The sequence below is a fragment of the Scylla paramamosain genome, chromosome 35 (genome assembly GCF_035594125.1).
Source record: "Scylla paramamosain isolate STU-SP2022 chromosome 35, ASM3559412v1, whole genome shotgun sequence".
In the NCBI taxonomy this organism is placed as follows: domain Eukaryota; kingdom Metazoa; phylum Arthropoda; class Malacostraca; order Decapoda; family Portunidae; genus Scylla; species Scylla paramamosain.
In genome coordinates, this window is record NC_087185.1 from 4,902,501 (window position 1) to 4,907,500 (window position 5,000).

Here is a 5,000-nt window from a genome sequence, read left to right on the forward strand (position 1 = left end):
TCTCATCCTTCTCGACCTCCTTCTCCTCCTTAAGCTCCTCCTCCTTCTCCTTTTCCTCCTTTTCCTCCTTCTCCTTCAGCTCGTCTTACATCTGCTTCCGGTAAGTCTGCTCCTCCTCCTCCTCCTCCTCCTCCTCCTCCTCCTCCTCTTATCTTAACCACAGCTTCTCTCTTCACGTTCTCAGCCTCCTTCCTTCCTTCCTTCCTTCCCTCCTTCACATGCCTCGCTCCTCTCTCACTCACTCACTCACTCACTCACTCACTCACTCACTCACTCACTCACTCACTCAACAATACAAAATCACTTCAGTACAAAAATATGAGTCACCCCTGCAACACCTCACCCCGCGCTCCATTTTCTATGATAACGTGTATTTACTAAGGCCTGTTTACCGTAGCTTATGTCGTGTTTACCTGAAGATTAAAGGGATATCAGTACGGCGGATCAGGTGTGGGAGTGATAGGGAGTGGGAAAAAGGCGCGGGAAACACAGGTGGGTAATGGGAGCTAATTAACGAAGGGTGAACGACAGGTAATTAGTGAAACAGGTGTGTAGACATTCAGAGAGACAGGAACGATTCTGCTGATGCCTTGTTAGCTTTGTATCAGGTGCTCTCTCTCTCTGTCTCTCTCTCTCTCTCTCTCTCTCTCTCTCTCTCTCTCTCTCTCTCTCTCTCTCTCTGGTATGTTTTAGTGTGTGAGAAAGAGACGGAAACACATAGAAAAAGCTTTAATCTAACTATTACACTCGTATTTTTTTCTCGTCCCACTTTTTTCCTTATACACTCAATTAACATATGGTGAGTCATAAGTACCAGAACGTGGACTTAATCCTCCCTTCACTCTTAATAAACGTAACATGTCGAGGTCTCTCAATACTGCGCGAGAATTTAATGGATCTATAACACCGAGGGACAAACAGCCACAGATTTCTTGGTTATCACGAGGAAATGAGAACATGTAGCAAGTCATAAGGATTAGAACATGGATTTAACTGTCCCTTTACTTGTAACATACCTAAGATGGCCAGGTCTCTCAATTTTGCTGGGAGGATTTAATGCATCTACAAAACAGAGGGACAACCAGCAGCATATTTCTTACCCATGAAGTGAAGTGATGAGGTGATGAAAACTTCCTCTCGTGGCGACGCAGCAAGTTATGTCATGTGGCGCAGAAATGTAAGAATGAATAAAAATACTAGTAACATCTTTTTTTATGCAAGAGGGGCGCTGGCCAAGGGCAAAAAAAAAAAATGCGTATGAAAAAGATCCACTGATGTGCCAGTCCGCGGAGAAGAGGTAAAGTGAAAGGTAAAAAATAACAAAAACAAGACATAGTTACCAAAGAAGAATCAAAAGGCAAAAGTAACAAAAATGAAACATAATTCTCACAGAAGAGCCAAAATGAAAGGTAAAAATAACAAAAAAACAAGACAATTCCCAAAGAAGTTAACAACAGTAAGACAGTTCACTCTTGGCCATGGCTAGGTAAGGATGAACAACCACTGCACCGCCTAATCCGAGGGACGCAGGATAGCAGTGTTCAGGATTCTATTATAGCGAGGGTACTGAACGTGACGTGTTTGCATATTAGATGAGATTAATGTTGTAATTTTAAAAGTCAGCGTGGTGCATAAAGACCAGTACTTAGTGTGTACATTAGCATTCTATTACTCGCTGTTATATAAAAGGGTACGTTTACATTGCTATCCTTATAATAACTAAATACGATTGTTAGGAAAAAAAATACTTAAAACTGGGCCATGTAAACTGTAGGCATTGCTGTTTTTGGGGTGGACTGTGGTAGGTTAAGTTACCTAATCTAACCTTTCCTTATAAATTAACCTGATGAATCCAGTCCTAATTTAACTTAATCTCACCTAAGCCATTTTAATGACCTAACCTAAATTAACTTACCATAGCATCCTAACAGACTCTAAAGTAAACTAAACTATAATAACCTAACCTAACCAAACTTAACCTAATCAATCCTAAACTGACCAAATTTAACTTAAACTAAATTAAACTAACTTAACCTAACCTAAGTTATCCCACTAACTTAACCTAACCTAACCTAACCTAAACTAAACTAAACTAATCCAACCTAACCTAACCTAAGCTATCCCACTAACTTTATCTAACTTAACATAATCTTACAGCTAACCTAACCTAACCATATATAAACCAATCTAACCAAACCTAACCTAAACTAAACCAACGTAACCAAATCTAACAAAACCAAATACAACCAAACTTTACCACACACCAAGAGAAACCGTGGTCTCTAATTCTCACGTGACTCGAGTTTACATCTATTTCCACACAAGCTGCGTCATATGAGCTTCCCAAAATACACCTGGACGTGAGCTAATGACTACTAAGGGACTCGTGGAGGTACAGACGTGACGAGGCGTGTTTCAGCAGCCTTGTGGGGGCCTGGGGGTCTTAACTAGACACGTGTGCTTGTTATATAATACTTGTGAGGGATGACGAGGCGTTAGGAATGTTGGGTGATGTACAGCAGTGGGTGAGTGAGTGTAGGAGTAAGTTTGTAATGTTGTCATGAAGTGTTGATGTGTGATTGATTGTAGGGATTAGTTAGGAATGCTGCCATAAAGTGCAATAATGAGTGAGTGAATTAGGAATGCTACCATGAATTGTAACAAAAAGTCATTGAGTTAGGAGTGATGTCGTGAAGTGTAGCAGTAAGTGAGTGTGTAGAAATGAGTTATAAGTATCGTGATGAAGTGTTGTTAAGTGACTGGTTGTAAAAAATAGTTAGGAATGCTGAGTGAAGGCAAGAATGAGTTAGGAATACTCTCTTGAACTGCTGATGAGTGACTGATTTCAGGAATGCGTTAGGAATGTTGCAATTAAGTGTAGGAATGAGTAAGTGAGGGTAAGAATTAATCAGGAATGGTGCAGTGAAGAGTAGCAATGAGTGAATTAGCGTAGGAATCAGGAATGTTATAATGAAATGAAGCAATGAGTAAGCCAGGATAGGAATTAGTTAGGAATGTTGTAATGATGTGTACCAGTGAGTGAATTAGCGTAGGAATTACGGATGCTGTAATGAAGTGGAGCAATGAGTAAGTGAGGGGAGGAATTAGCAATTATTGAGTGAGGATTGGAATTAGTTAGGAATGTTGGAATGAAGTGTAGCAGTTATTGAGTGAGTCTGGAATCCTGTCGTTAAATGTAGCAAGGAGTGAGTGTAGAATAAGCCAGGAATGTAGCAAAGACTTAATGAACGAGTCAGTGAGTGAGTGAGTGAGTGAGTGAGTGAGTGAGTGAGTGAGGAATGTTATATAAAGTTAAAGCAAAGGAGTGAATAAGTGAAGAATGTTCAATGAAGTTTACTAATGAGTGAGTTAGGAATGCCAGAATAAAGTGTAGCAACGAGTGAGCGAGTCAGTGAGTGTAGGAGGGAGTTAGGAAATCTGTAGCAATGAGAGTGTAGGCGTGATTAAGTTAAAAACAGGAGGCGCTGCGTGGTGGGTGTGAGGGGGACGCGAGGATGATATGGGAAAGGGATGGAGCGGTGGGAGTGATTTGGCAGCTGTAGAAATTGATATATAACTGTAAGAATGATTTTGTAAGTGCTGTATTGATTTCATTAGTGTACATAGGAGTAATGAAGTGTAGGAGTGTAATTTAAGTAAAGGAATTATTTGGTAAGTGCAATAGTGTTTTTTTTTATAAGTGTAAGGACGATTTTAGTACGTAAAGGGTTTGTTTAAGTGAAGGGGATGATTTTAGTGAGGGATTTAAATGCAGTGTGGGTGTGGGAGTAATTTTTTTAAGTGTAAGAACGTTTTTTTTATAATCCAGGAATAAGTTATTAAGCATGGAAGTCTTTTTATAAGTGTGCCAGCAAGTATGGGAGAAAAAGGATGGTTCAGCAAGCGTGTAAATTACTTTCTAGAGTGTACCAATGATTCAACGCACGCGGGAGTGTTTCTTTTACGTGTAACAGTGATAGGCTCAGTGTACGAGTGTTGCCGCGCGTGTAAAAATGATATGCTGAGTGCAGGCGTACCGTGAGTCATGACAAGTGTAGGAGTGGTGTTGGCAGCGCAAAAATTCGTACATTTCCCTTTTATCCGAACTCGCGTCGCTCTTTTATCCGAACCGCGTCATAACTTTGAGTCCGAGGAGAGCAAGTGACGCTGGATTTTTAGTGGCCAGGCACGGAAATGCGGTTGTGGTTCATTTCTATGTATTGTTTATCTGTCTTGCCGTCCTGGTGTCGGAATGGTGGTGGAGGGGTGAGGGGGGAGACATCTAGCGGCGGAAAAGTGACCCTAATTTGCCCTTAAAGTCGCCCCGGGGCTGGCCTAGTGAGGGCTTTAAGTTGGGACTTGAAAATGGTTTGGTCTCGTTGTTCTCTCCACTTTAGGGTTGTATTTATACCGGGGGCTCTTACAGCAGCACCACCACTACCACGCCGCCGCCGCCACCACCGCCACCACCATCGCCTCAGCCTCCACCAACGCACACTGCACCGCTCTTCATCCACCAGACATAACCTAACAGCCTGACTTAGTTTGACATGATCCACCCTGAGTCACACTGCCATTATCACTCCACCAGCATCACTGTCTCCATCAATCGTCGTCCACTAAAGCTAACCAAGAGTAACCTAACAGTCACGCCACCACCACAACTACCACCTCCACTCAACCACCACCACTGCCTTCACCAGCGTTAATCCATTAAAGCTAACCTAACTTTACCCAACCTAACTTTTGTCACATCGCCTCCACTCATCCATTAACGAAGCATCCACCAAACTAAATTTAATGTAACCTAATTTGACTTAATTTCACCACCACCACCAAATTTATCCACCTAATAAACCGAACGTACCATCCTAACTTAACATACTGTACCCTAACTTAACCTAATCAAACCTAACCTTACTTAACCTAACATATCGTAATCTGACATACATAACTTTACTTAACCTAATCTAACATAACTTTCTAACCTAACCTAACCT

At 41.5% G+C, this 5,000-nt stretch overlaps 1 protein-coding gene across 2 annotated transcripts in view; it reads left to right on the plus strand.

Annotated features, from left to right (window-relative positions):
• LOC135090588 (uncharacterized) overlaps positions 1-5,000 on the plus strand; it is a 98,794-nt gene that overhangs the window by 68,011 nt on the left and 25,783 nt on the right. The gene's annotated exons all lie outside the window — the stretch shown is intronic.